Source organism: Oryctolagus cuniculus, chromosome 2 (genome assembly GCF_964237555.1).
Source record: "Oryctolagus cuniculus chromosome 2, mOryCun1.1, whole genome shotgun sequence".
In the NCBI taxonomy this organism is placed as follows: domain Eukaryota; kingdom Metazoa; phylum Chordata; class Mammalia; order Lagomorpha; family Leporidae; genus Oryctolagus; species Oryctolagus cuniculus.
The window spans coordinates 192051263-192076607 of NC_091433.1; the positions used below are offsets into that span (position 1 = coordinate 192051263).

General features: G+C 63.0%; 1 protein-coding gene across 2 annotated transcripts in view; it reads right to left on the bottom strand.

Moving 5' to 3' along the window:
• The window catches only part of HPCAL1 (hippocalcin like 1), an 85126-nt gene extending 59842 nt beyond the window's left edge, over positions 1–25284 (bottom strand). The window contains exon 1 of one of the 2 annotated variants that reach the window (XM_008249835.4): positions 25006–25284. The gene's annotated coding sequence lies outside the window, so the exon portion shown is untranslated. Of the gene's footprint in view, positions 1–13504; positions 13529–25005 lie in introns of those variants that run through there. The other variant, XM_070069753.1, reaches the window with a different exon arrangement.
• Positions 25285–25345: the final 61 nt, after the last annotated feature.

A 25345-nucleotide genomic window follows, 5' to 3' on the forward strand; every position in this document is an offset into this window, starting at 1 on the left:
GTCCTGGCTGCTCCACTTCTGGTCCAGCTCTCTGCTCTGGTCTGGGAAAGCAGTGGAAGATGGCCCAAGTCCTTGGGCCCCTGCACACACATGGGAAGAAGCTCCTGGCTCCTGGCTTCAGATTGGAGCAGCTCTGGCCATTGCAGCCAACTGGGGAGTGAACCATCGGATGGAAGACCTCTCTCTCTCTCCCTCTCTGCCTCTCCTTCTCTCTGTGTGTAACTCTTCCAGATAAATAAATAAATCTTAAAAATTTTTTTTGAAATCCATGCTTTTTTTTCATAATTTGTATTTTTCAGGAGCTTTCTAAAGACCCTCCCCATATGCCTGGATTTCAATTTTTATTTTCTTACATCAAAAGAAACTTATCTTTTAATTCTGTTTTCTACCAATTTTATTTACTTTTTAAAGAGTTATTTACTTGAAAGGCACAGTTACAGAGAGAGAGAGAGAGAGAGAGAGAGGTCTTCCACCTGCTGGTTCACTCCCCTGATTTTCCACTGCTATCCCAGGCCACAGCAGAGAGCTGGATCAGAAGAGGAGCAGCCGGGACTCGAACCAGCGTCCATATGGGATGCAGGTGCTGTGGACCAGGGCTTTAGCCCACTGCGCCACAGCGCCGGCCCCTTCCACCAACTTTCAGAAGTGCACTCGGGTGCTGAAAAGACAGCTTCGCTAGGACTCAGCGCAGCGGGCGTGCAGCTGCTGTTGGGCCCGCAGCTCAGTGGGGTGTGGGGACGGAGTGAACTCGCTGGTCCCCGAGAGGAGAATGAAAACTGGCAACAGCTGGGAGATGGAAGGGCCCCTCAACCCCACCGCTGGCTACCCACAGAATTCTGACACCCACAGAATGCTCAGGGTGCACCTGCACCAATGCCCCACTGCCGCCCACCAGCCACCCTCCCCATGCACACTTCTTGTTATCCCAGGGTTTCTTCGTGTCAGGAATGCAGGCACCGGGAAGCTCGCTCACCCGGCCTCTGGCAGGCTCAGTCCCTCTCCACAGGGCCACGTCCCAACAGGACACCAGGCAAGGGATCCAAGAGAGGGAACAGAGAGAGGCCGCCAGGACAGAAGCCACAGTCCTGCAGAGCCCAGGGTGCAGGAGCCAGGAGCCAGGAGCCAGGTCGCTGGGGGCCGCCCCGCTGTGTGCACAAGGAGCCAACAGCTGGCACGGAGTTCATCATAACGGTGAGCCACGGCTGCCACGGAGCTGGAGGCCACGTGGCTCACGGGAATGACAGCTCAGGAAAGGGAGGGGAAAGGCCACGCCCCCAACCTGTGGACAGATGTGGACAGGTGACAGGAGAGTAAGCGCAGCATGGGTGAGAACGTCTAAGGACAACCCCTGCTTCTGGAAGCCGGGCACACGTGTGGTGAGCGTGCATGCACGTGTGCCGACGTGGACGCGGTTTCCCTGGGCGCAGGGCGGAGCGGACGGGTGGGGTGGGCTCAGGCGGACCGCCGACGCCTTCCTGCTTTTTCAAGAACCATCAATCAAGTCAAACACAACGCTGGTGTTATTTTTTGCTCAAATGCACCCACGTTTCTGCCACGGGCACCTGCAGGCGCGGCCCCGCCGTGTTCCTGGCAGGGGAGGATGCCGGCCACCTGTTCCCGACTCCAGGGACACCTGCGCGTGGGGCATGGGCTGCTGGGAAAGCTGTGAGGGTTCAGGGAGGCCAGCGATGGGGATTCTTTATTCTCTCTGCGTTTCTGCATTTTCCAGTCTTACTGAAATGATACAGAATCGCTGAGTCAAAACATTTAATTTCTCAAAAAAAAAAAATCAAGTCAGGCTCACCTCCAAAATGGCCATGTTTGGGCACCAAACCTGCCGGCTATGAGAGCCCCGAGGACCCCCTGGGCCCTTGTCTGCTGGGGCGGTGAAGCCACGGGGGGCTCACCTGGGGTGAACCTGGCCCACGTCCCATGGCCACGTGGGGGGTGCACCGGGCAGGGGGACCTGGAGGCTGCAGCCACCCCCGAGCCCGCTTCCTCTGCTGAGGGAGGCTGGCTCTCTTGGCCTTCAACATGGGCCAGCTCCCCCCAGAGGGTCGCAAGGAGTCAAGCCGGGTGCCGAGCACCGGCACAGCTCCCACCACGAAGGAAGGGCGCCTGGCTGGGGCCTCCACGTGGGTCACCATCTGCAGCCTCTGCAGGTGCATTAGCAGGGGGCTGGGCCAGAAGCCCTGCTGACCGTCCCCAGCCAGGCTCTGGGAGCCCCCGCTGCACTGGGCCTCGGCCACAGCCCCCTCCTGCCCTGGGTCTCCCGATCCCAGCAAGAATCCTGCTAAGCTGGCTTCCCCAGGGTCCTCCCACCCTCGTCTCCAATCACGTTCCTCAGCCCCCTCCCCAGCCCCTGTGCCGCCAGGCCCCCCCAGGTGTGCCTGCCGTCCTGGGAGACAAGCCCCCTCCTTCCCCAGGGCAGTCGCTCACCCAGGTTCTCAGCTGCTCTGTCTCTGTCTCGAAGCCTGCAGCCTGGGGGGGGGTGGGGGGGCAGGTTCTCAGCTGCTCTGATTCGAAGCCTGCAGTCCGGGGGCAGGGGGGGCGGGGCTCAGGCCTGGCGGTTCGGATGCTGGCTGAGACAGCTGCATCCCACCTGCAGGCTCCCGGATTCAACACCCCGCAGTGGGGCCCCAGCCACTGACTCGACCCCATGCACGGCCCGGCCCCGGCCATCGCAGGAATCTGGGAATGAACCAGCAGATGGGAACGCTCCTCCTCTGTCTCTGCCTCTCAAATGAAAATAAATAAATAAATTAATTAATTAATGAATTAAAATGTAAGAGCTACAGTACTGGGGCCGGCGCTGTGGCGTAGCGGGTAAAGCCGCTGCCTGCTTCACCGGCATCCCATGTGGGTGCCAGTTCAAGTCCCGGCTGCTCCACTTCCAATCCAGCTCTCTGCTATGGCCTGGGAAAGCAGCGGGGCGGGGTGAGCCGGGGTGAGCTGGGGTGAGCCCGGGTGTGCCCCGCGCTCCTGGCGGGAGGGGGAGGAGGCCAGCTGGGCCCACGTGGGGAGTGCACGGCCACCCAGGCTGCAGTCCCCACTTGGCCGCAAGCTCTGGGACCCGGCCAGGCTACCTCCCCTTGGGGAGCCCACGCCATCCTGTCGTCTCCCAGGGAGGAGGGCCAGGACGGGGGAGGAGAGACAACGCGGACGAGGTGACTGTGAATGAAGGGGCTGCGTCCCTGAGGGTCTGGGGCCGTCCTCGGTCCCTGAGATGGGACAGAGTCCTGGCTTCATGCTACCTCGTGACAAGGTTAATCCACAAACCCCCGCATGTCCTCGCGTCCTGGGGACAAATCACTCAAACCCGGGTGTGGGCCTGGGCTGCCTGCCACTGAGCGGGAAGCATGCGGCCGCGGGTGCCAGGCCGCTGTCTCCCCGGGTTCCTCCACAGCGCGGGTGGCATCGCCCCTCCCTCGCTGGTGACCCCAGGACACGGCACCCGCCCCGTGTCCCTCGGCTCCAACATCCCCTGACCGTGGAGCCACTGCAGCCCCAGGCTGGGCTGTGTCTGCTGGGCTTGCAACAGGCGCACGGCTCCTGCCTGCCCCTCCTCTGCCAGGGCCACCTGTAGCAGGTGCTTGCTCCGGCCACCACCAGGGTCAGACATCAGTCCTCCCAGTCTCAGAGCCGGGGGTCCGTCCCCGCCCCCAGCTGCCTCCCTCGCTCTCGGCACGCGGGCTGTGAGGGTGCCGGGGCCAGCGAGATCTGACCCTGGTGATACAGTGCCAGCCCAGAGGCGGCTCTCAGGGATACCCTGCACTTGAGAGGGTTTAAAACGAGATTTTAAAACGACACTTTCCCCAGAATGTGAATAGGATGGAAGGCGGTGGGGCGCAGAGCCAGGCACCCCGCTTAGTGACCCCAGGCCTCCCCCAGGCCGCCCTCAGCGGAAGCCCAGCCCCTGCTGGCCTGGGGCAGCTGAGGCCCAGGAGCCACAGCCCGGACACATGAGCTAGGACGGTGCCAGAAATCAGAATCGGAGGGCAGGTGTCAGAGTGTGCCCCAGCTCCCGTGTGAGATGACAACAGGTGACACGGGTGCCACCTCGAAATGACAGGTGACAAGGAGTCTTGTGACAACAGCTGACACTTCACTAGCAGAGGCACGGGCTCAGAGGTTAAGGGCAGCTTACGTCCCTGTCGTCAGAAGGGGCAGCTCCTCCACCATGGAGGCTGGAGGTTCCCCGCCGACCGACAGCCCCCACTGCTCCCTGTGCTGGGCGGGGCAGCGTGGACACAGCCAGGCGTTCCCTCAACTCTGCCGCCGGCCAGGACGCCCCACGAAAAGCTCCAGACAGTGAGTGTCCAACCCGACAGCCCCACACTCACTTCCCGAGCGTCCCAGGTGCCCGCGAGACAAAGGGCAGCAACAGGGGGGCCAGCCTGGGCCTGGGGAACTCAGAGTCCCCTCGGGAGGCAGAGGGGACACGGGAGGCAGGGCCATGCAGGCGGCAGGTGAGAGAGGATGCGAGGAAGGAAGACACGCAGAGGGAGAGACCACTCCTGCAGTCAGGACAGATCCCAGGCACGGAGGGGGAGATCGGGTCAGCCAGGGAAGCGGGAGGGCTGTGGCCCTGGCCATGACCGTGGGAGACGGATGGGGCAAGAGGGCAGGAAGACAGGCGCAGAGGAAGCAGAACCAGCCGGCCGGGCAGGGCTCTCCAAGCACAGCCAGTGCACCCAGCTCCCAGCCTCGGCGGGCCCAGGAACCTGCATTCTCACCCAGGTGGCCGGGGTCCACACCGGCCAAACTCTGGCTTTGGGGATGACCAGTGTGGGCACTGAGTGGGTCACCGTGTGGACAGAGCCAGGCGCGGCTGGTAAAAGGCACCAAGAAGAGCTACCTTTCCTCTCGGCATCGCTGGCTGCCCCCTCTGGGAATGCCGAGACCCCAACCCTCACCGTTTACACCGATCCTCTCACTACCTCGCCAGGGGACACTGTCACCCCCATGCTATGGGCCCAACTGTGTCCCCCAAAACACATAATGTCTAAAAAGGATCTGTTTTATCTGAAAGGCAGAGTGATGGGAGGAGCAGTAATAGAGTTCTTCCACTTACTGGTTTGCTCCCCAAATACCCACAACGGCCACGGCCAAAGTCAAGGGGGAGCTGCCCGTCTCCCATGTGGGCGGCAGGAACCCAAGAACTCACCCCCAGGAGCGCGAGCAGGGAACTGGACCAGCACAGAGCAGTCCAGACGTCGGCTCCCACGTGGCAGCACACCTGCTGCACCACAACACAACCCCGCCCCAAACCCCAGCAAAGTCCAAATCCCCAGGGCGTCAGAATACCCCTAGAATGCCCCTGGACATGGACACAGGAGAGGTGATTAGCGTAAAAATGAGGTCCTTCACTGAGATCTAACAGACTCTCACCCTCCGAGAAGGGGTGGTGATGACGCCAGTCCCAAACCGCACCTTCTTCACCTTCTTGTCCCATGCAGGCCCTCAGCGGACTGGACAAGCCCCACCCACCATGGGGGAGGGCCACCTTGACACAGCCAACCAATCCCGGCGCTGGGCTCTTCTGGAAACACCCTCCCAGACGCACAAAGTTGAGTATGGCCAAGGCCAACAGATGTCAGGGAGGCCCTGCTCAGTGGGGGCGTGCGACTCCCCCAAGGTCCAGCACAGGGTGTGTGGAGTGGAGGCCGCTGGCCCGCAGCTGAGTCACGTGGCCTCTCCAAGCCTCAGCAGCCCCTTCTGCCAAATGGGATCCTCGCCATCACCCGCTTTCTGTGGCGAGACCCTGGGCTGTCAGGGGAGGCAGGGCCATGGTCACGGCCAGCAAGGCCCCTGGGCTGTCCCTGCAGGGCCACGGTCACGGCCAGCAGGGGCCCCTGAGCTGTCCCTCAGGGCCACGGTCACAGCCAGCGGGGCCCCTGGGCTGTCCCTGACACACAAGCCAGGAGGGGAGACGTTGTGGCCGGTGTGGCCCGGTGTGAGCCATGGTCTCCCACTCCCACCACACACAGAGTGAGCAGGAGCGTTAACGCCGTCTGCAGAAAAGCTTCCCGCAGAGTTGGGTCCGCTCCGGTGTGGTTCTGAAGAACTCCATTCTCTCCGGAATAAACCACGCTCCCGCCCAAAGAGAAGCCCCGAGGCCCCGGCTGAAGGGATGACTCCACACTCCCACAAAGACCGCAGCCAGCTGGTCCTGTCCTCGTCTTAAAATCAAATCAGATTGGGGAGGGAAAAAAAAATTAATGGATCCAAGGCCGGCGCCGCAGCTCACTAGGCTAATCCTCCGCCTTGCGGCGCCGGCACACCGGGTTCTAGTCCCGGTCGGGGAGCCGGATTCTGTCCCGGTTGGCCCTCTTCCAGGCCAGCTCTCTGCTGTGGCCAGGGAGTGCAGTGGAGGACGGCCCAAGTGCTGGGGCCCTGCACCCCATGGGAGACCAGGAAAAGCACCTGGCTCCTGGCTCCTGCCATCGGATCAGCGCGGTGCGCTGGCAGCAGCGCGCCGGCCGCGGCGGCCATTGGAGGGTGAACCAACGGCAAAGGAAGACCTTTCTCTCTGTCTCTCTGTCTCTCTCTCACTGTCCACTCTGCCTGTCAAAAAAAAAAAAAAAATTAATGGATCCTCGCCGTTCAGGAAACAAAGGCACTAACTCGAATGCAGCACAGGGGTCTTCAGGGAGCTCACAGAAAATGCGCATTTTGAGGAACCGGAGTTTGGGTTTTAATTTTTTTTTTTTTTTTTGAAAGGCAGAGTTAGACAGTGAGAGAGAGAGAGACAGAGAGAAAGGTCTTCCTTCTGTTGGTTCACTCCCCAAAATGGCCGCTACGGCCAGTGTGCTGCACCGATCCGAAGCCAGGAGCCAGGTGCTTCCTCCTGGTCTCCCTCACGGGTGCAGGGCCCAAGCCCCTGGGCCATCCTCCACTGCACTCCCGGGCCACAGCAGAGAGCTGGCCTGGAAGAGGAGCAACCGGGACAGGATCCGGCGCCCTGACCGGGAAGACCCCTGTACGTGATTTCTCTCCAGTGCATCCTAGACTCCCTAATGCCCGAGGAAGACAGCGTGCAGCAGAGAAGCCGGACAAACCTGGGGCTCCCGCCAGCTCCACACACCCATTCCTGGCCCGCGCCTGACCCCAGCACGCTGGCCAGAGGGGGCAGCCTTGTCCGACTGGGGCTAGGAGCCGTAGCCGGAAGCTCAGGGTACAGGAAGGCGGGCCGGCCGAGCCCTCCCCAATACTGCGCACCCACCCCCACTCCAGACAGTGGCCGGCCAGGTGTGGAGAGCAGGACCCACCACTGGGCTCCAGCACCGGCCCTGCAAACCCTAGGACCGCACACCAGAACCCTCCGGGGGCCAGCTGGGCAGCACCCACTCACAGCCCCTGGGCCAGCGGCCCCCTGAGGCAGGGAGACCCCCTCTGCACTCTTCTGCAGAAACCCCGAGACGCTGTGGCAAGGCTGGGTGCATCTCACACCCCCGTGAGAGCAGGGGCAAAGCTGCCCTGCCGTGCAGCCCTCCTGGGTTTACCCTTCCCAGGGAGCACCTGACGGGCCACCAGGCCGTGAGACAGGGCCAGGCCACTGCGGGAGGAGGACAGGCCCGTGGCAAACACCTGCTTCCAGCTCACGGCGCTCGGCCTTCACCAGGCCCGGCCACACTGACCAACGGGGCAGCATCTACTTCCAACACCGTGCTGAAACCCCCACGGCGTCGTCTTTTCCCGACATCCTCCAGTCCGCAGATAGAAAAAGGCCAGCCGGTCGGTCTCCCGCAGCAAGGAAACCGGCCCACGGCTGGGCAGCAGCACTCCAGAGTCCCTACGGGGCCGGGGGAGACAGGACCACAGGGAAGGGCACGTGGACACCGGGGGCAGGCACCTGGGCCTCGTCCTGGACAGGAAAGCAGCCCACAGGCCCGCCAGGTCACCCCCTGGACCCCGATATTCTCGCCTGTAAACTACCGAGGGGCTCAGAGGCTGGGCTGGGAGACGCCAGCTGTGGGTGAGGGGGCGGGCGCATTGGGAGCACTCTGGGCACAAATCCCGCTCCCAACACGACCAGCGCCTGGGCAGGTGTCCCCTGGCCGGGGCCCAGCAGGGGAGGGCAGGAGGCGTGTGGCTGCCCCTTTTTCGCATCATTATGACTCCCCCCACATGCAGGCTGAGATGCAGCGGCACACCAGGGCCTGCAACAGCAGCGAGGAAGCGGGGCTGAGGGCCACATCAGCCCACGGCCCAGGCTGTCCCTGCGGCGTGGAAACTGAGGCAGACAGGGCAGTGACCTTCCTGGCCAAGGTCACTGACAGGCAGCTCAGGCTGACCTGGGGGCGCAGCTCCAGTGCAGGGGCCGCCCGACCCCAGGCCTGACCCCAGAAAGCTCCACCCCCACCCTGAGACACAGCCAGGCCCAAGCCAGGGTTGTCACCAGCAGAGCGGGTCCAGAGGAGGCCCCGTTGTCATGGTAACGACTTTGGCATTTCCACCACCTCTGATTGATCCAGTGCTCAAAATTAACATGACAACGAAACCAACCGTGTTTGCACTGAGTTCACTTTCACAAAATGTCAGGATTTCACCCTTTTAACAGCAGGGTGAGTCCTAAGCCGTGGGAGCAGATGATGGAGTTCACTTCCATCTTCCACCATTGCGGACACTTCTGATTCACTTCCTTTTTTAAAGATGTATTTATTTATTTGAAGGCGGAGCGACAAAGAGCGAGACAAAGACAGAGAGAGAGAGAGACAGACAGAGAGAGAGACAGAGACAGAGACACCTTCCATCTGCTGTTTCACTCCCCAAATGGCTGCACCAACAAGGCTGGGCCAGGCCAAAGCCAGGAGCCTGGAGCTCCATCCGGGTCTCCCATGTGGGTGGCAGAGACCCAAGCACTTGGGGCGCCTTCCGCCGCCTTCCCAGGCGCGTTAGCCGGGAGCTGGACCGGGGATGCCAGTGTCGCCAGCGGCGGCTTCAGCCACTGCGTCACAGCGCCAGCCCCTTAAGCCGACCTTCCTAGGGCCCCTGCTGCTGAATTTCCTCCTGAGCCGAGATGTCCGTGGAAGCTCAAGTTTGTCCTCCGGGCTGGCTCCTGTGCCAGTGAGAGGTGAGAGGTGACCAAGGGGAGAGCGTGCAGGGGCTCCCATGCAGCAGCCACGGCAGACGCGTCACGGGAAGCGCAGGCCCTCTCTTCCAGTTCTCATCCTTTATTTTTTTCCTATTGATGTATCCCCAGCGGCCGGGAGAATCCTGGCACGCGCCAGGGACTCAGAAATATCTGTTGAGTGGATGGACTTGTGCTGGTCTCATTACCCAGTTAATACGCATAAAGCACTTAGGGCAGGGCTGGTCCGGCGTTTATTATTCCCCTTGGCCGGTGCCTGGCTAACGTAGGCACTACAGAGGCTGTTGATGGCGCCGGCGCCAGCGTGAGCGGTCCAGGCGGAAGGCCTCGCCTGGGCCCTACACCTGCCACTGTCTCACCACCCACCACCCCCGCCAATCCGTATCGTCCCTCTACAGCAAGGGCCAGGGACAGGCCAGGGGCAAGACCTGAACAGAGAGACACAGGGGCCCCCGTCTGATCTCTGCACGCCCCCAGGGTGAGCTCCAGCGCTGACCACTGACGCAGGGCTCCAGGTGCCCCGGGCAGCCCTCGCGGCCACCTGAGCAGCTCTGTCTGGGTGGGTGGCTCCTTGCCAGGTGCAGTGGGGAGAGGCGGGGTTCCCAGCAGCAGGGGCAGGTGGACCGGGCCTCCCGGAGTGAGAGGGCCGCGGAGGCTGGCAGGAGACAAGACGCCGGCAGCCTCGGAGCCGGCAGCGGGTGAGAAGTCAGGCAGCGCCACCGACTATGGAGCTGCTGGTTCCAAGCCCAGCAGTCACGGCGCTCGGCAAGCGCGGGAGCGAGGAAGCCAGCGTCCACGTGCACGGGAGAGGGCTCGCGTGGAGACCGCGTGGGCATCGGGCCTGGGCGCACCTGCTAGAAAGCCCAAGCCACCTGGGAGATTCTGGGGACCAGCTCAGACGGACTGGCAGGCCCCCAGGCTCGCTGGGGGTGGAGGTGGGCAGGGGTCTTCCCCAAGGGGCTGGCGAACGGTACTTTCTCCTCTGCTGGACCCAGGAATTCACCTGACCTGCGGACATCAAACCTAACAGGCAGCGGCTTGGAGGGCCGGGGCTGGGCGAGGGGTTTTGCCTTTGTGCTGCAGAACAAGGCCATGAAGGAGCCGCGCTCCTGGGCTCTGCTGCTCTTAGCAGATGAACTCCAGCCTCGTGCCCGGGGGACGGCTGCCCTACTTCCAGATACTGCATCAGCTTCCAGGCAGGAAGACGGAGGGGCCAGAAGTCCTCCACTCGGGACTCTGGCTCTCAATTTGGAAAGGGAAGTCCTCTCCAGCGGCCTTGAACGTCTCGTTTTGGGCCAACCTCATTGGGCTCGCCCGGCCAGGAGGGGACACACGGGGACTTGCATCTTCCAGCTCAGGCAGAGAGGCCACTGCACTGCTCCCCGTGCCCCCCCCCCCCTCGGGCTTCCCCGGCGCCGGCCCCTCCCTCACTTCCTTCCAGTCTTGGCTCCAAGGTGCCCTGCTTCAGGCCTGCTATGGACATCCTGCTTAAAAGCACCTCGCACGCCACGGGCCAAGTTCACGGCGCCATGGTCGGCGCAAGGCTCTCCTCTCCCTGCTGGTGGACGTCAGCCTTGGCGAGCCTGACCGGCCGCTCTGAGGCTGCTCCTTCCCCAGCCTTAGAGCCGGTGTCCAGGGGGCCAGCGCTGCGGTGCAGTGGGGTAAGCTTCCGCCTGAGATGCTGGCATCCCATACGGGCGCAGGTTCGAGTCCCGGCTGTTCTACTTTGGACCCAGCTCCTTGCTAACGTGCCTAGAAAAGCAGCAGAAGATGGTTCAAGTCCTTGGGCCCCTGCACCCGTGTGGGAGACACAGATGAAGTTTCTGGCTCCCAGCTTCAGCCTGGCCCAGTCCCGGCCATTGCAGCCATTTGGGGAGTGAATCAGTGGATGGAAGATCTCTCTCTCTCTCTCCCTAACTCTGCCATTCACATAAATCTTTAAAAGAAATAAAATAAAGTGAAACTCAAATGTTTGTCAGCAGGTGAATTATTTTACAACTCTGTTCCAGGCATCCCGATGCGACAGGCGCGTGACCATCTGCCACCACAGGGGGCGGCCACGGGACACCGTGCTCAGGAAAGCCAGCCAGACACGGAAGGCCACAAGTGGTCAGACGGGGGCCCGGAGAGGCAAATCCACAGAAGCAGAAAGCGAATTATCAGCCTCCCAGGCCTGGGCCCAACGGAGACCCGCGTGCTTCGGCAGCTCTGGGGCTTCCCGGGATTAGGGGGCAGCAACAGGCGCTCAGCTCTGCGACACACGGAACCACCGAGCTGCACATCTCAACGGTGGTTTCCACGGTATCCCAAGTACAACTTAATTTTTTAATTGTTTGTAATCTGTGGAGTACACTGACTGCGAAACTGTTGTCAGCAAGCTGCAGATCTGTTACACAAAAGGCTGATTAACGAAACTTAAGAAAACGGTTTTTTTCAAAAACTCGTTTGTCTTTAAAAAAAAATCCACCTCCCACCTCTCCCTCAGCCCCTATCCGACATCCCCAACCTGCTCGCCCATGTGTTTTCCCGCAACCTTGCTGCCTTCCAAGGATTCCTCCATCACGCGGCACAACCTGCTCGCCCGGTTCCCTGCCGCTTGGTCCCAGCCTGGAACCCAAGCCCTGCCTGCGCCTGCGCGAGGATCTCTGCCTGGGTGGCCTCTCAGCACAGCCTGGCAGGCGCAGGCATTCTGGGAGCGAACCGAGGACTGCAGTAACGCATGTGAGCTCTGCCGAGGGGGCAGTGCCGGCCCCTGTGTGGAAATGTCCTTGGACCCAGAACACAGGGATCCCACCCCGGGGGAGTCCCCACCCGGAGGGAGGGTGACGCCTGGAGGCAACAGGCCAGCATCAGCGCCTCGCAGATGGCCAGACCCCAGGAGCCCGGGCAGCACCGCCCCAGAAACGCCCAGGAGGCTCCCTGGACGAGGCGGTCAGGAGCGAGGCTCTGAGCCGAGGCGCAGGCTGAGGGGCCGTCAGAGGCCAGCGCTTGCCTCCTCCCGTGCCAGAGCTGGGAGTCAAGACGAGCGCACAGGGAAACAAGGCAAGCACGTGGCCCCGCCCGCCCTCGGCCCGTGCCCAACACAGGGAGCAGGCTAGCAGGCGGCCCCACGCTGAATCTGCGATCGACTGATGGGCCCTGGGTCAGCGCAGGCCGCGTGCAGCATCACTGTGGCGGCCGCTGCCCCGCCTGGCAGAGGGAAAGGCGGACGGGCCGAGGCTGGAAGGCCCTCCCGTCTCCTCTGGCGTCTCGCAGGAAGAAAGCGACGAATGTGGCTGACCCAGGGCAGGAGAAGAGCAGGAGCCTGGGAAGCTGATGTCCACAGGGAGCCGAGAAGACCCACAGGGAGACCGGGTGTCACCCAGTGGCGCAGGGAGCCGGGTGGGGAGTGTGCGGGCGGAGCCCTTCGTGGGGCGTAGGCAATCGCTACCCGGGGTGGTCCCGCACACCCACGGCCGGCGTGGAGGGGGCTCAGGTGGGAACGAGACAGGAGCGGCGTCCACAGGGCTGCACACTATCCTTGCAAAGTCTGCTCGGCACTCACGGGACGGCCAGGGGGACCCGGCTGGAGCTGAGCTCCGGCAAACGCCCAGGAGGTTCACTTCTCAGACCGCCGCACCCTCCCACCGGGTGCCCGAGCTGGCCGTCCAGTCGGCAGCTGCACACTGAGGCTGGCTCTGGTGCTGTCGCCACACCCGCGGGCAGCCTCCTGTGGCCGCAGTCCCCACCGGTGAACAAGCACGGGCCAGGCAGAGCAGTGGCTGATGACCCCCAGGAGGGCCCTCCGCCTGCGACGCCGCGGGCTGCTCTGTGCCGGTGCACGTGAGGGAGGCAGAAAGCAAACGGACAAGACAGGACAGGACCCGGGAAAGGAGACCACGATTCCCCAGCCAACCATCAAGACCACTCACTGGACGGGAGGGCACGAGGTCCGGCTGGGTGAGGCACCTCCGGTGTGTGACGTGAGCCCCTGCACCCACCCAGGCTCAAGCCCACTGGTCCACACAGCGGCGGCAGAGTTCCTGACCCCGCGCCTGGGCAGGGGCCGAGGGAGGATCAGCCCAGAGACCCGCTCGGCCTCACGTGGTGTGGGGTCACGGCCACAGGGCCAGGGCCTCTGCCAGTGCGGCTGCCCACGGGGTCCCCGGGCCCCAGCAGGAAACTGCTGCACCCACGCGTGGGATGTTAAGGAGTGGCCGCCATTCACCCTGGAGCAGGCAACAAGTGTACGATGCTTTGGGTGGGGGTGGGGTCTCGGCAGGAAGAGCAGGGGGGGATTAGGCCAGCGATCAGGACGGAAGTCGACCAGGATGCCTGAGCCTTGTTTACAAGGATCGCGCGGGCCCCTCCCCAGGCCACAAAGGTACCCAGGAAACCGCAGCAACACACCTGGTCTCCATGGCAACCTACCTGTCTCCAGCGACAGGCGAGCAGGCTCCCTGCCAGGGCGCCGGATCCTGGAATAACCGGAGGAGCCGGAGTTCGGGAAGCACAAACTCTGATGTCTTTCAATTTGGTTCCTTTACAGCAAAGACCCCGAAATGACGTGAGAGAGACGTGAAGGAGCGGCGTGCACAACTCCACCGTCCTCCTCTGGCCGGGAAAGACGCACGGCGGGCTCTGAAGACGCGATTCGCCCAATAGCGAGCCCTGGAAGAGGCGGCGCAGGTGCTGAGCCCGCAGCACCGTCCAGGGCAGATTCCTGGTGCTTTGGAGGAATGCAGGCGGCCCGCGGCGGCGCGCCCCCCCCCCCCCCCCGCATCTCTCCCGCGTCCACCCTGAAATCCATCTTCCATATTAGCCAGCTCCTCTGGTGCTGGCCTCGTCTTCATGACTTTCCGCTGCTGACTCAATATCCTGGACTCAGACAGATTAAACCTCTGGGAAGCGGAGGGGAATAACCGCCTACCAAGCCCTTGGACAGACGCCACGAAAGGCAGGCCCAGCTCCCGCCGTCCACCCCGGCTCGGGCAGGGAAACGGCCAGGAGACCCCCTGCGTGCAGGCGCTGGAGGCCGGCAGGTGCACTGTCCAGGGCGGGGGCGGGAGGAGGAACAGCGAAAGTCACTTTCAGAAAGGGATTCTTTCAGGAGGGACCACCGAGACCAAATTCAGGCAAACAAAAAGGCAGCCCCCATCCAAGACCGTAAACAAACGCGACGCTGGGCCACGCTGCAGCCGTGAATTACTTGGCAGACTAGAACATTTTGTCTTGATATCCAGTTAATAGATCTGCTTAGTATCGGATTCAGATGCAATTAACACAATCGAATGATGTACTCTGATAAATTGCCATTAACTCGAATCATCGCGAGTGTGCAAGTGACGGTTCCAGGCAGTCTGACTGCAGACACAAAGTCTTCTAAGCTAATTAGGAGGGGAGACCAGGCACGGGTGCGGGAGCCCCTCTCAGAACCTTTGCTCCGGGTGGGCGTCCTGTACAGTGGTGAAGGTTCCACCTGAGACACCCATGTCTGGAGCACCCGGGTTCGAGTCCTGCCTCTGCTTCCAGTCCAGCTTCCTCCTAATGCGCGTCCTGGGGGGCAGCAGGTGATGGCTCAAGTAGCTGGACTCCTGCCACCGCCATGGGCGATCTGGACGGAGTCCTGGGCTCCTGGCTTCAGCCTGGCCCACCCCTGGCTGCTGCGGACATTTGGGGAATGAACCATTGAATGGAAGACCTCCCTCTCTTTCCCTCTCTGCCTTTCAAATAAAAATGCTTTAAAAATAGACATTTTTAAAAGCTTTTTTTCTCTCTAATTGCAGAAATATACATGCCCCTTGGCGAGGTTTTGGGATGCAGGGAAGTAGAACAAGCACCACTGCTGATGGTTTGGGTTAAGTTCCTTCCCGCCCAGCCTCCCAAACAGAGCCGAAATGATGTCTGCACAACCCCAGCCCCTAATTAGGAGAAACAGCTAAATTACTCGCTGTCGGCCCCTTTTAGCAAAGACCTCCTACCCTGCCACCACAGTCGTGCGAGTCTCAAAACATTCCTAGAGGTTCATTAAAAGGAGCAATTTGAGGCGCAATCTGGCCGGCGGTTTGCACACGACACACACTTCCGTCTGAAACAACAAGCTAATCACTAGCCCTCGACCACACTCGCAATTCCGACTTTTCTCTAATTCACAATTAGTCAGGACACGGAGTTCAGTGGATCATCAGCGCTCCGAGCTCCGGAAGAGCATCCACGCGTCATTAGAACGAGGAGGGCTACATCCCTGGCCCTGGTTCGCCTCGCTACGGCGTCCTTCTCGGGAAACAGCAGGCACCTTCCAAGTCAGGCGGCCGGTCTGGTGCCTGCAAACCGAGCTCAACCGCGGCCAGCAGAGATCCGCTCCTGGAGCCACGAGCCCCTCTCTGATTTCTTTTGTTGAAGATTCACTTACTTATTCAAAAGGCAGAGCAACAGAGAGAGGGGACACACACACACACTCACTCACACACACACACACACACATCTCCCATCCTCTGACTCACTCCTTAAATGTCCACAACAGCCAGGGCTGAGCCAGACTGCAGCCAGGAGCCAGGAGCCCTGCGTGGGTCTCCCTTGTGGGTGGCAGGGACTTGGGTCCTCATCCACTGCTTTCCTGGCTGCACTGGCAGGAAGCCAGATGGGATGCGGGGGAGCTGGGAATCGAGTCGGCATCCCGATAGGGGTGCATGCATCGCAAGCAGCAACTTAGCCCGCTGCACCACACCCCGGCCCCAACCACCTTCCTCACTGCAGATAACAGGGCAACCTCGACACGGGCTGAAGGGCGAGAGGGCCAGGCGAGGCCACCCAGAGTCCCCTCGGACTTCCGCCCGGCCTCCTCCTGTCTGTGCTCCACAGACCTGCCCCCTGTGGGACCCGAGTCTTCTGGGTTAAAGGCTGCTTCCTATCGGGGCTCCTGCCGAGACGCCTGCCTGGTTTTCCGCCGCCCAGTGAGCTGGGCTCCATGTTGGTCTGCACAGCCAGCTGCCCTGATCTGCAGCACCGGCGGCAGAGGTGGAGTCTCCTCCACGGTGACAGAGGCCACGATCACGGTCAGAGTCAAAGCCAGACACCAACCCAGGATGCCGGATGGGCCAGCCCAGCCCCGCCTTGAGTCGAAAAAACGCCCAGAACAAACCAGCCAATAAGGGACGAGCACAGGAAACAGCCCTGGGGCCCCGACCCCCCCCCCCCACCCGGCAAGAAGGGTCCCGATGTGAAACAGTTCCACCCACCCCCACCCTGCAGGTGAGCAAGCCGGGGGGGGGGGGGGGGCAGGGGGCTCCATCTCACACCTGGGCATCCACGTGCTCCAGGCGTGGGGCCAAGGAGGGGTCACCGAGGACAAGCCCATGGCCCTGGAAGAGGTGGGCGTGCAGGATTCCCAACCAGGAAGCCTTAATCTGCACTCGGGGGGGGGGGGGGGGGGCAAAGCAGGGCCCCACGGAACAGGTGCCGCCGGCTTACACCTGGGCCTGAAAGAGGCGAGACGGTTCCAGAACCTTCCAGAACAGTGATTCCCTAGGACGCCCCCGCAGAATCACTCCACCCCCCCCCCCCACTGAGCGCCCCATCCTAACTCCCCTGGGGACCTCCCACCCAGCACCAGGAGGCCCACCGAGAACGGCTAACTTTGGCGGGAATGGGCTGCAGGACACAGTGGCCCAGAGGCTGAGAAGGCTGAGGTTCCGGATGGTGACGCTGACGGCGATGGTGACGGTCACAGTGGTGTTAATGGTGATGCCAACAGTGGTGACGATGGTGATGGGGAATGGTGAGGATGGTGATGAAGATGATGGTGATGAGGAAGAGGAGGAATGATGATGCTGGCGGTGGTGGTGGTGGTGGCGATGAAGATGGTGACAGTGACGATGGCCCAGGACAGCCACAGAGAAGAGGAGCTGTGGGCCTGAATGCTACTCGGGGGGCCCTGGCCAGCAGAAGTGGACCTCCTTGCCAATGATACACAGGGCAGCCAGCTCAGGGAACCAGCAGCCAGGCCTCACTGTTTCCACTAGGCAACAGCCCTCCACCGGGACAACGGCCAACAAAGCGGCTGCCAACTCTTCAGACACAAGAGCGCAAATCCCCCACCAGAAAATGAGAGCAGCCAGTGAGGCCCAGGCCCGGGCCCTGCCGGCCACCTGTCACTACCTTTGCTTACCGGGAAGAAGAGAGACGTCCACAGACGCCACAGTGGCCGCCACACTGTAGGTCCCGCTCCTGGAGGCTAAGCCGTCGCTGGACTGCCCAGGCCACCCCACACGCGGAAAGGCGTGGGCTTTTTCCAAGGGCTTTTAGTGAGGAGCCAGAGGAGATGAGAGGGCCCCTCTGACTTCCTTTTTTTCAGATTTATTTATTTATTGATTTGAAAGTCAGAGTTACACAGAGAGAAGAGACGCAGAGAGGAGAGAGGGAGAGAGAGAGGGAGAGGGAGAGGGGGAGAGGGGGAGAGGGGGAGAGGGAGAGGGGGAGAGGGGGAGAGGGAGAGGGGGAGAGGGGGAGAGGGAGAGGGGGAGAGGGGGAGAGGGAGAGAGGGAGAGAGGGAGAGGGAGAGAGAGAGAGAGAGAAAGAGACAGAGGTCTTGCATCCGCTGGTTCACTCCCCAATTGGCCACAATGGCTGGAGCTGTGCCTATTCAAAGCCAGGAGCCAGGAGCTTCTTCCGGGTCTCCCACGCGGGTGCAGGGGCCCAAGCACTTGGGCCATCTTCTGCTGCTTTCCCAGGCCATGGGAGAGAGCTGGATTGGAAGTGGAGCAGCCCGGACTTGAACCGGCGCCCATGTGGGATGCCGGCGCTGCAGGCGGTGGCTTTACTCACTACGCCACAGCTCCGGCCCCTCTAAGGGTCTTTAATTACGAGCATCTTGCCACCGCCACTGCTTGCAGGGGAGAGAGCTGTGGGGAGGGGCTCCCAGTCCTGCAGCCCACAGCCCTGCTCAGCCGAGGCTGGGGGGCGGGGGCTCTCACTCTGCCAGGAGCGTCCTTGCCACCACACACAGTCAACAGGGACAACGGCAGGCAGCAAACAGGTCGGGGAGGGGCCAGCACCAACTCTGCTTTCTAGAGACGTCCGTGCAATACAGAGAGCTGAGCACCGTACACGGAACAGGAGGGAGCATGGGGCCCCATCCCGCCAGGCTGCTGGGGCCCCCAGGCCGCCTCCCCCACCCGCATGCAGAGATGCTCCCCAGGCACCTCTGGGGGAGGGAGCAGAGGAACAACCTGCAGGCCACTCGGTGGAGCCCCCAAGTTCAGAGCCACCGGGGGTGCATCAGGGACCCTGAGGTGCTTGTCGGAGGGTGTGAGGCCGGGACAACCCAGAACAGCAGCTCCCCAGAGCCCGCCAGAACACTGGGCCCCGTGCGGGAGCCCTCACCAGCACCCACAGGCTCGGACTGCAGCACCTTGACCTTGCACTTGTAGAGGCGCCTCAGCAGCAGAGGCCGTGAGGCCATCCAAGGACACACAGACAGGAGCAGTGGCCACCGCTATCCCTGCCCCCCGCCACCAGCCAGGCTCGCATCTGTGGTCCCAAGAGGGGCCCAGGACCCCTTGTGGCGCATGAGCAACCTCGGCCTCCAGACAGAGCAGACACGGCGACTCAGACCCAGGTCTGCCTGCCCCCAGCCACTGAGACGCTCTCACCGCCCAGCGGGCGAGCTCCCTCCCTCAGCAGGAGAGAGACCACCAGGACCCGAGACGCCGACCTCTGTGCCCGGGTTTGTGCACCTGCCCAACAGCGTCTCCTCCTCTGACGTGTTCCTCCTCCAGGAACAAGTGCAAGGAGAGAAATTCAGAAATGCACAGGGCATCCGAGTGCACTCGAGCCGTCCACCGCCCAGGAGAGCCGTCCACCGCCCAGGAGAGCCGTCCACATGCGCGCATGGACTGTTCCGCTTGGTCTGGGCAGAGGCAGCGGCCATGAGCACTCCCACCCTGAAGAGACCTTGTACTGCCTAGAAAGACAACAGCAGCCCGGGAGGTGGCAGAAGGCTGTATTATTAAGGGTGGAAAAGGAAGAGAGCCCCCCCCCCAGGGTTTAATTATGAGCTCTTCTACTTTCTGCTGATGGCTTTGGGCTGCTCGTTTGCTCCAGGCTGCTTCCAATTTTCATTTAAAAAATGTGTTTTATGGGACTGGCGCTGTGGCGTAGCACGTAAAGCCACCGCCTATGGTGCCGGCATCCCTTACGGGTACCAGTTCGAGTCCTGGCTGCTCCACTTCCGATCCAGCTCTCTGGATGGCCAAGTCCTTGGGCCCTTGCACCTGCATGGGAGACCACAGGAAGCTCCTGGCTCCTGGCTTTGAATAGGCACAGCTCCAGCCGCTGTGACCATCTGGGGAGTGAACCAGCGGACAGAAGACTTTCTCTCTCTCTCTCTCTCTCTCTCTCTCTCTGCCTCTCCTCTCTCTGTGTAACTCTGACTTTCAAATAAATAAATAAACCTTTAAAAAAATGTGTTTGAGGGCAGGCTTAGACCTGGTGATTTAAACACCAGGTAGGGGACCCACGAGGCCCCTGTCAGAGTGTCTGGGTTCCACTCCCAGCTCTGACTTCCCAATTCCAGCTTCCCACCAACGAACACCCAGGGGCGCAGCCGGTCCCGGCTCAAGTCCCTGGGTCTCTGCCACCCACGTGGGAGACCTGGCCTGGCTCCCAGCTCCTGGCTTTGGCCTGGCCCAGCTCCAGCTGTTGTGGGCATCTGAGGAGCGAACCAGCAGACGGGAGCGCGCTCTCTGCATCTGTCGCTCTGCCTCCCAATGAATTGAGAAATCTTTTTAAGTAAAACAACTTAAAATGAGTTTGTGCCATAAGCCTCCATGTTGATGCTGAACAAGGAAATGGATGGGGCAAGGACCTACACACAGACCCGACTCACCCCGCGTTCCAAATTCCAGCACTCTGCGGGATACTCAGGAGTTGGGGGGGGGGGGAGTCCGGCTGACACCCATGGCTACACCGCAGGCACCGCAGCTGTGCCGGGCGCAGGCATCTCACTGGGTGATGGGCACGCTCCCAGCCCACCCCGCCAGGCACTGAGAGAAGTCAGCTCTAACGGCCAGGCCCCAGGAAGGCATCACAGGAGACCCCTCAGGCCAAACCCACCAGACGACACAGAGGAAGACAAGGCAAGTCTAGGAAGCCGGGAAATGGACGGAGGAGGGCGGTGGCCAGGGCTGGGAGCCGGCGACACAAAGTGGCCACGGCTAGGCAGGAGGGCTCTTCCTGGGGTGCCGGCTCCACACGGCTCTGTACACTCTGCAGAAACCACGGAGCGATACTCAAACCAGGCGCCCCTCATTGTATACGGATCACGTCCCGACGCAGGTGTCAAGTGTGGCTGAAGCAGCCTGGGAGAGACAGAAAGGCAAGCCCCCCGCCTCCCAGGAGTCAGATGGTGCGAAGGCCCTGGCCCCCAGCGGGCAGCAGGAGCTCCCGGCCCAGGCACTCACACCCCCCGGGCTTGTTCAGCGACCGCCCCACACGCCGGCCCTCCGGGAGCACAGCCTGGAAGCCAGGCCCGCGCCAGGTGCTCAGGCAGCACTTGTGGAGAGCGAGCGCGACCCTGGCGCGGGTGGAGGCGGGGGAGCAGGAGACGGAGATCTGCGTTCCCACAGTGAGCCGCGGCAGGAACAGGTGCTCGCCCAGGCTCAGCTGCTGCAGGGGGAGAGGCCAGAGGCCGGGACAGGAAGGAGCCCAGCCGCTCCTAGGTCTCCACCGGGACAAACAGGCAGCAGACGCAGATCCGGGGAGGGGGAGGGTCCCACTCTGCTCCGGCAGGCAGCAACCCGCAGACCCGCCCACCTGCCCACAGACAGCGCTGCCACCTGCCCACAGAGAGCCTGGCACAGGTGGGCCTGGGCGAGGCCCTAGAGACGCCCTGAGCGCCTGTCTGAGGGGAGTCCCTGCAGGCAATGGAGGGGCCTGCTCGGGGGGCACAAGCGGGTGGAGGAAAACCCAGGGGAGGCTCCGATCCGGGGTCCTCACGGGGTACACGCTGAACAAGCCGCACTCTTTCCTTTTCCTAAAGATTCGTCTATTAATCTGAAAGACAGAGAGGGAGGGAGAGACCGCGAACTCTTCCATCTGCTGGTTCACTCCCCAGATAGGCGCAACAGCCAGAACGGGGCCAGGCCGGAGCCTGGAGCCAGGAGCCAGGAGCCAGGAGCTCCATCCGGGTCTCCCTCACAGGTGGCAGGGGTCCAGGCACTTGGGCCACTCTGCTGTTTCCTGGGTACATGAGCAGCAAGCAGCCGGGACTTCAGCAGGAAGTGGCCTATCCCGTGGCGCCCCAACGCCGCCCCAATGAGGAGCTCTCTCAGCCAAGGATCAGAGACCCCTCACTGGCCCCTGCAAAAACAGCTCCTATCTAAGCAGACAGGTGCGCCCGCCGGGCACCTCCACCCGGGCTCCTGGCTTCCCGCCAGCCTGGACCGCGCAGTAACTACCGGGAAGCCGGCACACTTGGGAATCACAGGTGCTGGGAGAGCAAGCTCGGGGCGCACTGGCGTGGGAGATGAAGGCGAGCGGCCCCACGAGCCCACAGCTCCCGGCCCGCGTGGCGGGAAGATGGCCGCGGCCTCCGAAGTCAGTCATGCCTCATAAATGCAGAGACGGAGGCTCTGCCTCTGAAATTCAATTTACTCGGAACGACACGGCCAAGGTAGGGCTTTCTACAGGATTTACTGTGCTTTTCAGATGATAAAGAAGAAAATCTTTAGGCTGGCACCTGTCAGCCGCCCCTAAGAAATCTTCCACCCGCCACTGTACTGATAACCAAGTTACACTGCACCCGGCCACCAGGCTCCGAGGATTCTCCCGGGAAGGTGGAAAGCGACGTGAAACACTCCATGAAATCTGCATTATTTTATTGAACAAGAGAAAGAGGAATCTTTCATCCACTGCCTCACTTCTCAAATGCCTGCGACAGCTGGGGCTGGGCCAGGCTGAAGCCAGGAGCCTGGGACTCCATCTGGGTGTCCCCCAGGGGTGGCAGGCGCCTGGCCGCTGGGGCTGTCACCTGCTGCCTCCCAGGATCTGCTCTGGCAGCAGCAGGAGGCGGGACTCCAACCGAGGCACCCCACCGGGCATCTTAACCACTGCACCTGACGCTGGCCCCCAAAGGAAACCTCCCGCCCTTAGGCAAGTGGCCCTGAGTCAGCCCCTTCGACCCATCTGGGTTTCTCCTTCTGCAATTATCCCGCCGCCCCCAGACCAGAAACTGAACCCAAAGGGGAAGGACCAGGGCTGCCCGAGATCCACGGGCCCGCGCGTGGCCGGGAAGCCCGGTGAGATGGCAGGGGGAACCGGGCGGCCAGGAGTCAGACCTCCTGGCGTCTGCCAGTGCCACATCACGCGTGCTTCCCTGCCCACGCCCACGCCGCGGCTGCGCCTTCTCCACTATTGACAAGTGACAAGTTTCAGGCCTGCTGGATGGCACGGCTCCCTCACACAACGATCCGCATCTAGATAAAAACTCGGTTGCCAAGCAGCTTCCTCTTTGGTGCCAAATAAACTCTGGGGCTCCCCGCGAGCACCATGGACGGTCCCTGGCGTGCGAGGGACCCTGGGCCTTAACCAGGAAGGGGTGCTGCTGCATGGCCTCGCCGTCGGCTCGGGAGGAGGACAGAGGGAGTGACAGGTGACCACGCTGGACGCCAGCCAGCAGGCTGGAGGCCGCAGGCCTGGTTGGGGGTGTGCACGAGGGAGCCCACTCCGCCTCCTGTGCTGCTAATTCTGGGCAGCCCTGCGGCCAGAAAAGGAGAAGGAGCCAAATCCCGAAGGAATCTGTCCCGGTCTTCCACCGCTCCCGGAACGGCTCTCGCAGGGAGCCCTGGGCTGCAGTCTGGGGACTCCCTCTTCTCCAGGGTCCGACTCGGGCCCGGCTGCCCCGCGAGTGGAATGTCTCTCCCCACATCTGCTCCCACGGGGACCACACCTCGCCACGCATCCTCCACCTTACCAGGGCAGCAGGCAAGGCTCAGTGTGGACAGCTGGCCGGGCAGCGGCCCTGGGCCTTCCCTCTGGTACGTATCCAACACAACCTCAAGGGCTCGCTAATCAGAGGGCTTTCAGAAGCGAAACAGAAATAGATGCAGGGCCAAGCCTCCCCCCGCTGCCTTTCACCAAACACGCGCCCCTCTTCCGCCCCGTCTTCTGGGGTGAGGAGGCTGATTTTTAAACATCCATCACGTACATACTACTGAACCGTATGGGGAAGAAACGGAGGATTCAGAGCAAAGACCCCTTTCTCCTGCAGGATATAAAAATCACCCCAAGACACACAAACAGGTGGCTCCGCCTGTGCTGCCCCCTGGAAGGTGGGCTCTCCCAGAAGATATGGGGGAGGGGGCTCCGTCCCGGCTGGAACCCAACCCAAGGGCCCAAGGCCGAGAGGTTCTGGCCCCGGTGTCACACGGCCGCCGAAGGCCCCGGCCGAGCTTCTGGGTCCTGGCAACCACATCCCAGACCCCAAGCCGCCGAGCTGGCTCCCCCCTCCCCAGGCCGGCGCTCGGGTTTGCGAGCCTCGGGTACCCAGGAGACGCGCCCTGGGGTAAGGGTGGCCTGCGAGAAAGACGCGGAGTTGGCAGAGGGAAGCCCCCCAACCCCTGCTCCGGCTCGTGGCAGCAGCTGGGCGCGCGATGGGGGGGGGGGTGCAGGGCTCTCCCCAAAAGGTGGGCCGCGGGGACCGCGACGTGCGCGCGCGTTACCCGCAGCCAAACGTTCGTAAATGAGGCTGTGGGACTAGGAGGAAGGGTCTCCTGCGGACCCCACCAGCACCACCAGAACCACCCCCGCCTCTCACACCAAGCTGACTGCGAGGGGGCGGCGGCGGCCGGTGAACGCCATCCTCTCGGTGGAATCGCGCCGGGGCGCGGGAGCGGGGGCCGCGCCGGAGACCCGCAGAGCCGGAGACCCGCGACCGCGGAGCGCGCCCCCTTCACCCCGGGACCACCGGGTCCCACGAGCCGCAGCAGCCCGGGAGGAAGCACTTGTTGAACCGAGAGAGGCTGCGGAGGCTCCCGCCTGCGCCGTCGTCGGCCTCCGGGCCGGCACTCGGGGACGCCGGCCGCGGTGCGGGCACCGCGCAACCCTGCACGCCAGAGGCGGCGCGCCCGCAGCCCAAACTTTCTGGAATCTCCTCGCTCCGCCGTGAAGTTCGAGCCGGGAGAAAGGCACAAACACGCGCAGGGAGGGGACGCTGGGGCCGCGCCCACGGTCGGCGGGGAGGAGGGGGGCTGATCGGGTTAGCGCAGACCTACTACGTGCACGGCTCAGCGCAGTCTGCGGAGCGCACCACTACCGCGAGGCGGAGGCTGCCCCATTCGAGAGAGAAACAGAGGGCGGCGGGTCCGGCCCGGGTCGCGGCGCAGGCGAGGCCGGGCGAGGAGGGCGCAGCTCGGAGCTGCGCGGGCCCCCACCCCGGCCGCGGCGCACCGGCGACCCTCGCGGGCCGTGCGGTTCTGCGCCCCGGCGGGGTGGCTCCCGGGGCCCACGAGGCCCGAGCCGGCCTCGCTGTCCTCCCCGGCTCCCGAGCTCCGCACTGCGCCGACCGATAGGGCCCGGGGGCCCGGCGCCCTGGGCCTGGCCGCCCACGCCCACCCCGCCACCCCAGCGCCGCTTGCACACCACAGCGGCCCCGCCACGCATCTCCATAAACGCAGTCGGAAATGTGCACCCCCCCCCCAACCGCACACACGGATGCCCACGAGGACACGCCATTCCCGAGACGCCTCGGTCCGCGGCGGGCACCCCCAACTCCACGGCGCGGGGAAACGCTCGCACACACAGAGCCGCACACGCGTGCACACGCGTGCGCACACATGTACACACACGCGCGCGCGCACACACACACGCACTGAGGGGGCCCGATCGCAGCGCGCGCCGGCTCACACGCCCGCAGCCCCGCAGCCGCCCCTTCTTACCGGCTCCGGCGCAGGACCCGGTCCGCAGGCTTCCCGAGCCCAAGTTCGGCCCCGCGGGCCGCTGCCTGGGGCGAGCGCCGAGGCCGGAGGGAGCTAGGAGCGCCCGCGTCCGTGAGCCCGCAGCCGCCGCGCCGGCCCTGCGCTCATCGCCACGCACAAAGACAAAAGGGAGCGGGCAGCCAGCGAGCGAGCGAGTGCAGACGCCGCCGGCCCGCGTCCGCCGCCCGCCGCCGGGAAGGAAGGGACGCGAAGGCGGGACCCGCAGGCGGGGGCCGGGGCGGGGCGCAGCGGGGGCGGGCGCGCAAGTTTCCTGCGGGCCCGCCCCCGCGCGGCCACGCCC